Genomic DNA, 12378 nt, shown 5'->3' on the forward strand with positions numbered 1-12378 from the left:
AAGGAAAGCCTTCCTTAACAATTGGGTGGGGAAAAAAAAGAAAATTGCAAAAGGAGAAGTAAGGAAAAAATACTGGACTGAGAATTGGAAGAATGGACTTCATGTTTTAGATTTGCCAATTTATAATTATATAACTCCAGGTAAGTTTCTGAGATGTGAATTCCTTAGTTGAAAAAGGAGGATAATCATCACTAAAAACCACATCACAGGAGACAACAAAAGCACAGACGTTAGCATTTCTACCAAGTCTCTTAACCTCATTAAGCTCCTTTTTATTTTCATGCAAAATAAGGATATCTATAACACAGGAGTATTATAAGCATTAAATGAGATAATATAAATAAATTCTTGAGCACAGAGTAAATGCTCAATAAATGTTTTTCCCTTTTGACCTCATGTAATTCTCATGAGGATCAGGAAAGATAATGTAAGTAAAATGCTTTAAAAGCTGTGATGTTACCAAAACTGCAAGTTAGGAAAATTTCAAAACCTATGATAATTTTTCAACGGCTTACAAAAAATGATAGGATAGATATTCACTAAATAGAAATTAATATTTGGTAGAGACAAATATTAGTTTCTCTACAGGCAGAGAGTGGCTATCTGTTCACTAAATCATTTTGTCTTCCTCTTGAATACATAGCTAAACAAAAAGTTCCAGCCTCTCCTGCAGGTACATGTGGCCATGTGACTAAGTCCAGGTCAAATGAATATGTGCATAAGATTAATCCATAAAAATCTCCCAAATGCAATCCTTCATATACTCTCCCCCAGCACACTTGGAAACCATGTACTCATGACTGTTGCAGAGCCACAGGTGGAAAGATCCTGGGTCTCTAAGCCCCTGCTTAGAAGAAACCTGAACATTGATCAAAGACATACATTTTGACTTTACATAAGCAAAAAGTAAACATCTCCTGTGGCAAACTACTGAGTTCTACATTTATATATTTTAACAGCCAGTGTTACATTAACTCACTGATTCTCGACCTCAACTATTGAAATTTGGGGCTAGATACTTCTTTGTTGGGGGGTCAGGGAATGTTGTCCTGTGCATTGTAGAATGTTAAGTAGAATCCCTAACATCCCTCCTCCCCCTTAACAATCAGAAATGTCTCTAGACACTGCCAAATGTCTCCTGGCAGCCAGAAGTCCTCTAGTTGAGAACCACTGCCTTAACTATACTTGAGAATTAATTCGCTTTAAGAAAAAATTGATCTCTATAAGACTGAGGTAGAAAGAATGACTTTCTCCAAAGGTAGTAGTAAAATAGCTAAGGAGCCCAACCTAGCAAACTACAGATTAAAAGTGTGTCCATGAGCAAATTTGCTGAATCAGATTCTGAGGATTATAATTTCTAAACAAAATGACTTTCCTTAGCATAATATGCTCACGATCCACCTGTGTTCTTACAAACAGCAATATTTCATCTTTTTTTATGACTAAGAAGTATTCCATTGTATATATACCACATCTTCTTTATTCAACTATCCATCAAAGTATACTTAAGTTGTTTCCATGTCTAGGCTATCGTAAATAATGCTGCAATAAATATAGGGGTAAAAATATCTTCATAAGTGATTTCGAATTTTGAGGATAGATATCTAGAAGATAAATTACCAGGTCACTTGATAGCTTTATTCTTAATTTTTTGAGGAGTCTCCATACTGTTTTCCATAGTGGCTGCACCAATTTACATTCCTATTAACAGTGAACAAGTGTTCCTTTTTCTCCACATCCTCTCTAATACTTGTTATTTCTTGTCTTATTGATAATAGCCATTCTAACAGGTGTATGGTGGTATCTCATTGTGATTTTGATTTGCATTGTCTTTATAACTAGAGATGTTGACCATCTTATCATAAATCTGTTGGTTATTTGTATGTCTTCCTTGGATAAGTCTATTCAGATCCTCGGCTCATTTTTTAATCGATTGTTTTGTTGTTGTTGAGTTCTATGAGTTCTTCATGTATTTTGCATCTTAGCCCCTTATCAGAAGTATCATTTACAAGTATCTTCTCCCATTCAGTTGGTTGCCTTTTTGTTTTGTTGGTGGTTTCTTTTGCTGTGCAGAATCTTTTTTAGGTCAGACAGGAAAGGACAAGAACTGTAGGATTTCAGTCATATGTGGATATAAAACAAAAAACAACAAACAGAACAAACTCCTACATACAGACAACAGAACGGTGGAGGCGGGTGGGAGAGGATGTAGAGAGTACAGGGTGTCAGATGCAAGGTGATGCAAGGAGACTAGACTTCTGTGGTAAGCAGACTATAGAGCATACAGATGTCATATTATAAAGTTTACACCTGAAATTTACATAATGTTATTAGCCAATGCAACCTCAATAAATTTAATTACAAGAAAAAAGGAAAGAAATCGTAGACACTGGAGAAGCTCTGAAAAACAAGTAGAAGTCACCCTTTTGTTAGAGAAATTTACATTTATAAGGGAAATCTCTCTTCGTAAGAGTGTCCTTCTCCCTGTACCACAAAGAGGAGGATGACTATAACTCTAGAAACCTTTAATGAAGGAGAAGGAATGGACTTAAATCTTCATAAAAACCTTATCCTTGTTTACTGTACTTTTCCTGATAACCTCCCATAACCTACTACACCACACACACACACACACACGCACACACACACGCACACACACACACACACACACACACATTTCTTTTGTCTTTAGCTGGAGATCCAGGTATTTACAGTGATAGCTTGAACTATTTTGGGGAGTTACACAGTTTTCTTGGGTATCTCTCACATAAACAAGAAATATATATATAATTAAACTTCTGGGTTTTTTTTCCTCCTGTTTCAGAAAAAAGTTACTTTCCAAACCTGCTGGTGCACTACAACTGGATCAGAGGCCCACAGTTAAAGACAGCTTCTTGCACTTATGGCTATTCAGAGATCTTCAACTGTTGCAATACTATTTCTTGAGGTAGTTTTATTCTTGTTCTTGGCAATGGCCCTGGTAGAGAAGTGTCTTGGTCTTTCATCAGAGTTATATCTCCTGCTTGTCTTCAGTGTATAAGAATATAATGATCTGATAGTGTAAATGGTTTAACATAAAAATCTTCCCTCTACTCAGCTTTCAGAAATCATTTTTGTGGAGTAAAAGCCAAGTAGCAATATGTGAGCACTTTCTCTTAAACATTTTATTCATCATTCTAAAAAAACTCATAATGCAAAATTTTTAAACTTATAAAATGTCCACAAGATAAAAATTTTTTCATTTTCTTTTTTTTCTCTTCAAAATGTTTCTTTTCTATATCACCATGCTAAAAATATATTAGAGAATCCCTGAAGGTTTGCTGACCAGATTTAATTTTGGCATTATTCTATTACAAATCAGAGTTATGTGCTAATTTACCTTCTCAAATTTGATGAGTACAACACATCACATGAAAATACAAAAATATCGATTCCTTTTCCTTCCCTTGGTTCTCATAGCAACACCTATCAACCTGAACCTGACAATAATATATATATATATACTAAAAATTACAAGAGCAGAAAAAAAATCATACTTACAATGAGCAAAATCATGAATTTGATGAAAATTTGGAATTGTTCAAGTTAAAATTTCCATATTTTCCTTCTAAAAAACTCTCAAATTCATAAATGTTACTCATTTTGATTGTTTTATAATTTTTATATATTCTCAAATATCTTTTTTTATAAATGTATCATAAATTCAGGACTGGGATAAGAAGCAAATATGTATGAAATTTTGGAATTATGAAGATGAGCATACAAGTACCTGTTTTTCTTTTTAAATGATACCACATATGACATAATTAAAAATCAGAGCACCTCAAAATCAAATATGTGCGTATGTGTTATATCTCTGTACTGCCAATAACTATTAATTTGCTGCTTGGAACCATTGCTCTCTTCCTAAAATCATAGCAAGTATGAGTTGATTCTACTTAATTTCCACATCTCAAAGGAAAACATGCCAAATTGGAAAGAGAAAGCACTTGGTGTATTTGTGTTTTTGTCTGAAGAGAATTACTAGTATTAACCAGTTAAAGCTCCTGGTAAATCAAAGTACCATCACTAACTGCCATCTATGAGCAGAAACCCCTCAACTTCCCATAGGAATATTGCCTGCCACTGTATACTGTAACCTTACTGTAGATAAATGGAGCTGCTCTTGAGTCTCCTTAGTTATGGTTACATTATATTATGATTCTAGTTAGGCGATTCTGTGCATACACTGGAAATATATATGTACAGTAAATCTCCTTCTAAAGCTGCATTAATATTCAGCATGTATATGATCAGCTAGCAATAGCACATCATTCATTTTCAAATCCATGCTCATTCTTGTTGAGTTTGCACCAAAGCAGAGAAAGGCCCTGAGTGATTCTTCAAGGAAGAGTTAGCAGAAGCTTGGTTTACTATGTGAACGAAAGGAGGAAACATCTCTAAGAACTCGAATTACTTCTTTGTTGTGTTCATTGGAATCTGGAGAAAAATGTAGCCCAGGTTGCCAGGCTGCACATTTTGCTGCAACCCTGATGGAAGCAATAAGTCCAGAGCCTGCTGCCCAGGAACAGCTCTTTCAGCTGGAATTTGGGGATCAACTAAAAAAGTTCTTCCCCTGAAAGATGGATTAAATTGATCATTTTTTCCTAGACAGAGTGCACTTCAGGCTCATTTTGCTTTATAATTAAGAAGAAAGCCAGAAACATCATTTACACATTAAGAATTTAATAGATATATTTTTCTAGCTTTATGCATTAGCACAGGACAGCCCATTAATGAAATAAGTCTTCCTTCAGGGTCAATTTAGATGGCTGTAATCTTCTGCAAATATATTGCAAATGAGGATCATTTAATGATCTTAAAACTAACTGCCAGGAGAGGACTGTTATAACTCTCCAGACAACAAAAAGAGATGTGGCGTGGCATGCGGTATCCTTTCTTTAATTTAACAAATGTTTAATTTCTGGCCACTATATTAAAAAAAAAAAATTGCAAATATTCTGTTTAGGTTAGTCTCTGACTTGATGACCTGAGAGGTTGATTCTGATTACAGAAAGTTCTAGATTGCATTAAATGATGGTTAAGAAGATAACAATGTTGCACTGATGACATATATCCTTTAGATTGCTAATATTACTATGATTGTCAACCTCTGTTGAATTTCTCTCAGTCCATTCCTGCTCATCTCTTCTGCAGAACTTCCTTGTCGGACTCCACTAACTGTATATATTCATGTCCACTGCTATAGCAATACTTAGAGTGTGAGCAACAATCAAGCATTTTAAAAATTCTTTCACACATGTGGTCTTATTTTCTCCTGAAAACAACATTAAATGGCAGGTGTGGAGCACATCATTTTTCCTTTATAACAACTAACGAATCTGAGGTCCCAATAAACCAAATGCTGGACTCAAGCCCCACACTCCCATTTCACTCCTCCCATCCCCAGCTAGTAAGAGCTGAAATTCAGGTCTCCTGACACTTGGTCTAGTATCTATTCATGTCAACCTTATGACCCCTCGCCTTTGGGAAAACACTGATCTAAAAGCTATGGAGGCCTGGGGGGAAGATTTAGTACAAAATCTCCACATCCTCAGAGGATGTACCAGAAAAACAAAACACTTGCCACTAAAAATATAGCAGACAGTACATGTGTATGTAGTAGTTATCAAGTGAATGGAATAGGTAGTCAGTATTAAGAAGTTCATGGAAGGGAGAAATATTATGGAATATAAAAGTCAGAAAATTTCTTGGAAGAGAAAGACTTGAAAAAAAAAAGGTAGTAATTATATGGGAGAAGAGAAATCTGTTGGGCAAAAGGCCAAACGTATGAACATGGAACTCTAAAGTCAGACAGGCCTGGGCTCAAGTCCTGCCTCTGCCATTTATTAGCTGCACGGCTGTTACCAACAAGTCACTTAATTTCTCTAAAGCCTTATCTGTAAAATGGGAATAATTATTAGGATTATAATAATTATAGAATTGTTGTTAATAGTATATGAGAATTGTTGTTAATAGTATATGAGATAGTGTATGTACAGTGCTTGATATAGTAGTAGCTGGTACAGAATCAGTGTTCGTTACTAGAAGAGCTTAAGCAAAGAAATAGAGATTAAATTATAAGAAGGATTGCCAAAATATAGTAATTAAGTTAGTCAGGTTTGAGCAAAACTTTGCGAAAAAGAATAATGAGAAAATCCTGGGAAAAAAATTTAGACTCAAGTGCAGGGGCTCCCCAGTATCAAAATAATAAATTTTCTCTAGTGTCTTTTTATTTCTATTTATAATTCAAAACCATTTCTTGAAATAAAATCTTGTTCTCAATCTATAAAAAAGGTACAAGTAGAACTGCTCTGGTTGGAGCAGATGTGGAAACTCCAGAGCCTACCTACCTGCTCAGTATCCCCACCATCCCCAACATCCCTCGGAAGGAAACCCAGGTTGGAAAACATGTCTTTTGACAACAGAAAGTATTGAATCTTCTGTCAAGAAAGTGGTACAATGAACATTTACCTGGCAACAGTAGGCTGAATGTAATGGGGGACAGAAACACAAATGACCACTTAGCATTCATTGTCAGGTGATAAGGATTTGGAATGGAATAGAGTGGTGGCAGTGAAAACAGAGAGGAACGTGTGCCAAAGACATTGCAAAGGACAACTTGACAGGTCTTTGTGAGATGATCAGGTGGGGAGGGATGAGGAAAAAAGAATTAAAGATGAGTCATGGGCTATAGACCTGGGTAATCATTGGTGGAATCCTTAGCATCATTCTTCAATTTGCAAAGAAATCTTGTTAAATTATATTATAAATAATGATGGCTAAGGCCATTATTTATGATTTTGCAAAGTTCTGGATAGTTTAGAATAGCAGTACGTGAATTTATTTTTCAGGGAGATAATAGAGGTTAATCGATAGGAGGAAAGAGAGAGTCTTGGTCAAAAATTTAGAAGACACTGAGTTGAATAAAGTTAAACCATCTTCTTTATCCAAATTTCTGATTCTTTAATATGAGGCTGTGCATTTTGAACTCAAGAGAGTGATGGAATAAGCATTTCTCTCTAAACTTATTTGACCATGAATCCCTTTTTAAGAAATATTTTTATGGAATTAATGTTTTTGGAACACACTTTGAGATATGCTACTCTGCGGAAGCCAACAAAGGATGCTTGAGGAAGTCCTCCTTCTAATCATCATTCACTAATTAGAAATATACTATGTGTCAGACACAGGACTTTTGCCCCTAAGGAACTCAAAATCTAGTGAGGAAGGCTGTCATATAACCGACATTATTTACCTACAATATCTACAAAGTTCATGATGTGCGTTGGAAGGACTGAGTGATTCAAATGGCTGCAAGTATGAGTGCTGGTTTGGTAATTAGTGTGGCAGATGATAAGTCTAGAAAGATAGGCAATAGTTATCATTATTATTGTCATTAGCTACCATCTATTGAATACATGCTATATGCTAAGCATCACAGCGTATACAGCGTATCTTTCATTCATTACAGCAATAAATCTTCCCTACGATCCTAGAAGGCAGGTACCGTTATCATTTATAGCTTACAAATGTGAAAACAGAGGCTTTGAGGGGTTATGTAACTTGCCCAAGTTCTCATGCTATCTAAATGGCAAAGCCTGAATACAACCCTGACCTATCAGAGCCCAGGGTCTGTGTGCTTAACCATGGCGATGCTCCGGCTTCTAGAAACTGGAGAGCAGTTTGGACTCCACTGTGGAGGCCTTGGAGAACGATGGAAGGTTCTATATCTCTTCCTCTCCTTTGACAAATCTCTGAAAACACTTTGAGTCAGACCCAAACAGAAGAAAAAGACACTTGCTAAACTACCAAACCACATCTGCCTTGCAGGATGCTCATGCGTCCCAGCCTCCAAACTGCCTGAGGATTTTCAAATGAAAGGCCCCTATGTGCCAGCAAGTTACTACCCTGCTGGGTTATCTTATTCAATAACTGTTACTTAGTGTTGCATTGCTACGCCACAAAAATCTTGCTTTATTATACCTTCTTCAGAGAATCCACAGCTCTACATTTTGCCTGTTGTGTGGGTTTACTGAGAGCTAACTTTCAAAGTCATGCATTCTATGCTAAGTGTATTTTAAACCATGCAGCCTCACATTAAAAAGAAGTGGCAGTCATTCTGCCCTGGAAACTGTTCCCTAGCATGACATTACTTTAATTCACTGGCTCCTTGTAATCAAGATCTAATAAACAGCACCTTTAAATAAGTCCTACACACAGCCTGCATTGTTATAATCAATTGAACTACTTAAAAAGGAAAACCTCTGAGGCTATCTGGAGGCATTCTGTGCTTCCCTCTGTTTTATGGCACAACCTTAGACACGACGCGTAAAAAGGTCAAGACAGCATGTAGGCTTTTGCATTAAACAGCAGAACACTAATTAGTTTTAGTGACAATGGGGTTCTGTTAGTGTGTTCTAATATTTTGATGCTTAGTTTTGTTTGAAACCTCTAGCTATAACACACAAAACCTCTTCTATCTTCCAGTTTTTCTTATGTCCTGATTTTTCAACCCCATTATTTGTTTGAATGAAACATGTATATATTCTATTTCTATATTTTCATTAAAAGTCTGTTCTATAATCTAATTTCAAAACTGTTCATTTAAAAGAAGTCAAAAGAAAATGTAATGTATATCTCAATATGAAATGTGAAACCTAATATTTCTCTATTAGTTTCAACCATTTTTTTCAAATCTCAAATGTAAATTGTGTTAAAACATGCTGTCAATGAGTTTTAATATTTATGCATATTAACTATCCAGAGCAAGTATACTATGTTATAAAACGTTAAACTTTAACTGCTGAGTGTTAAAAAATTTCAATGGATTTACATTTCTGAAATATATTTTAAATTAATAAGAGACATGATAATAGTTCTTCAAAATCAGAGTTATTATTTTTCCATCACTATGTTTATATCTACATTCTTACCCTTTTCTAGAATTTATGTAAATTCATAAAACATTTTCCAGAATAAAGAACTGCAACTGAAAAAAATAACAGTATTTGAGATTGTATTAATAAATTGATGTCTCTTCAAAATACCAATTATTATAAGTAATTATGTTATAGTATGACTTTCTATAAAATAAATAACAAACTGAATTAACTTTCCTCAGCTAACTTAGGAATTGCCAGTTCCTTGTATAAGACAGATTTATGTCACTTTTTGGCATCATTTACCGTTTTTAAAAAATCAGTTTGAGGTCATAAGCTTACGTTGGTCACCATCTTTTCAAGAGGTTATTGGGCTAATGCTTTAATAATATCTTCTGACACTGTTCTCCTATGGGATTAAAAGCAATCAAATCTGTAGGTGGGAAAAAAAAAACCCACATTCTTCTTTGTTCCTTCTAGCCAATTTGGCTATGGTCTACAGAAGCTGAACTTTCATTAAAAGAAAATAAAGTTTCTAGCCCTTCATCTTGTAAAGGTAGCGTCTTTATACTGTAAATCAATACACAGCTGCTTGGTTTGTGCTCCAGCTAGACAGACCAAAACAATATAGCATCAAGGGAAGTGGGAGCATCCCCTCCAAGTCATTTATCTTAATGGTGTGCCCACTTCAAAACTGACTTCTTAGTACTTCCATGATGCTATTTTAATTGTTATCAATCCAGACTCAAAGAAACAAATCCAATTATAAAGCAAATTCCTTATAACCAAAATGGGATATATATGGGTGTGCTGTAGACTGTTTATCTTATGCTAGGCACTGTAATAAAGACGCAAATGCGTTTTTAAATTTCATTCTGTGAAAGAGGTGTTGTTTCTCATCTCCATTTTGCAGAGAAACTTGAGACTCAGAGAGGTTAAGTAACTTGCTGAAGGTCACATAGCTCCTTATGTGGAGCAGCTGGGACTCTAACCTAAATCCATCCAATCCTAGATTTTAGTCTCTTAAGCACAATATTATGTCATCTAGCAAAAGCAATAACCTAATTCTGTTTCCATTTATACTCTATACTCTCTTCTGAACATTTCCAAGAATTTGTCCCACAATGACTCTTACTGGAACAGAATAAAATGGTACTTTCTGGCCTATATATTTTCTGCACCCAATAGAAATGACACTTGAATCTTGAAGCATCTTTACCTCGAGAAATAGAGGGGTGCACATATACTATGGAGTCAAAGTAAATGAATAATTTGGGCAAGTTACTTCACCCCTCTCAGCCTTATTTTCTCATCCGTAAAATGGAGGTAATAATAGCTACCGTCCAGGACTGTTGTTAGGATTAGAGCTAAACACTTATCAAACATCGGCTCCAGGCCAGGCATCGTGCAAGAAATTTACTTATATTGTTTCATTCCATCTTCACAATGAGGGTGCTAAGAACACAGCATCATTCATGAGGAGCACAGTCACTGCCATCTCCATTGGCAGTCGTTAATAATGCTGACGACAGAACTTTGAAGCTTCCGCTTTTATTAGGTTTTTGATGAGGATAGGGAGCTTTTGTCCACACACTAAAGTTGAGGATTCTCTACTTAGCCTGACAAACTTTAAAATTTGTGATACAGACTAAGGTTTTGTTGTGAAAGTGCTGCACTTAGGATTGTTGCCCAAGGTCTTTGACACACAACAAGCAGCACTTCCTGATAAACGTGTTCTCTGTTAGGCTAGAGTTGATTGTTTACCAATCCTCTCATACATCCTCCCCTCCTCAGAATCTGTTAATCGTGTGTTCTCTGCCTGAAGTTCTTTCCCCTCTGTCTCAGTTTTCCAGATCTACGCATTGTTATTTATTCAGTCAGTCAATAAACATCTATTGAGTGCCTATTGTGTGCCAGGAGCTGTTCTGGGTGCTTGAGTCAGCACCAAAAAATCAGACCAAAAAAAAAAAAAATCCTAACCCTATGGAGTCTTTGATCATTCATTACACCTGTAGCACAGAATGGAACATTCTGAGTGCAGACTGAGGATGGAAAGGGTCGATGGCTACAGGGTTTCAGACCAAGCACTAATGACATGGCTGTCCCATATGAAACCTCATTTTTCTAGTGAGGCCATACACAGACTCTGAGTTCTGAATAACAATAATCTTATGAAGTGGTTAAACAGAACCAAGTCATCTTACTTTTTGCTAAGTCTAGAATACAGGAAAAATAGAACTAAAGATCCTTCCATGTTTCTGCCTTTCCCGTTCCCAAGGAGCCACCTTGTCTTGCCAGCTTAATAATTCAACCTGTTTACCTTTTGGTCCTGTTTCATCATTCCTTGCTACTTAGTGCCTCGTCTGTGTTCCCTCCAACTGAAAAGGTGGTCAGGAAAGATGCATGCTGAAGTATACTTGACTCTGAAAATATAGATTGGTTTTGGAAAAGTCCTGACAACCAACTTTTTAAAACAAAAACAAAAACAAAACTCTGTATTTTAATAGCGAGGCAGTAAATTATGTTTCAAGAATGTAGCTACTAGAGCATCACAATACCCAATATGTCTTGGTTCCTAATTCAATATTTTTAATTACTTGCCTTTATTGGTCAGACAAAATGTAGAGTCAAGTTTCAAGTAATACCTTTTATTGGACTAATGGTGGAATATTGACAGATAAGCTTTGGGAATATAGAAAACTCCCCTCTAGGTCAGTAAGGGATTGACTCTGAGGAAAGGATTTCTGTAGGTAGAGAAGCCTCTGTGTCAATATTGTAGTTTGCCCAATAAAAGAGATTACTTAAAACATGCTGGGTGTTTTGTTTTTACACTAAAAAAGAATTGAATCTTGTGAGCTAAAGATGTTATTATGTAGGATGAATCTTATGTAAGTCAGTCATTTGACCTTCCTAAGCCTCCATTTCCTATTCTGAGAAATAAAGATAGTAAAATCTGTCCTGTCCACTTCATAGGGTTATTACATATCAGTAGTTAATGTTTGTGAAAACATTTTTATAATTGGAAAGTATGATAAAATATGTGATATTTTATTACTAATTAATGTGCCTAAAATATTAATGGCAAAAGCTTAAATTAATAGATTATCAAAGAAGTGCTAACACTGCAAATTATAATGTGGGAGCCTTTTTGAATTCCTATTTCAGCATTCATGATTTATAATGTTAATTCAAGTCAACAGAATACTTCTGAGTCCCCACTATGGGCCAGGTACCACAGTTACATCATTGCCCATTAGTATTTTCATTCAAAGGTAGAAAATGTTTATAAATAATATAAATAAGAGAAAGTATCAAACATATGGAAAGACATCACTTGTCCTATAGCACCCAAGTAAAATGGGTCATTGTAGCACCTGTGAGATGCTTTTCTTTCTTACTGTAGCCTTCCTTTCCCAAGTTGGCAGGACGAACAATTCCATTAATGAATCCCTAATAA

This window comes from Pteropus vampyrus, unplaced genomic scaffold (assembly GCF_000151845.1).
Source record: "Pteropus vampyrus isolate Shadow unplaced genomic scaffold, Pvam_2.0 Scaffold151, whole genome shotgun sequence".
Lineage (NCBI taxonomy): Eukaryota > Metazoa > Chordata > Mammalia > Chiroptera > Pteropodidae > Pteropus > Pteropus vampyrus.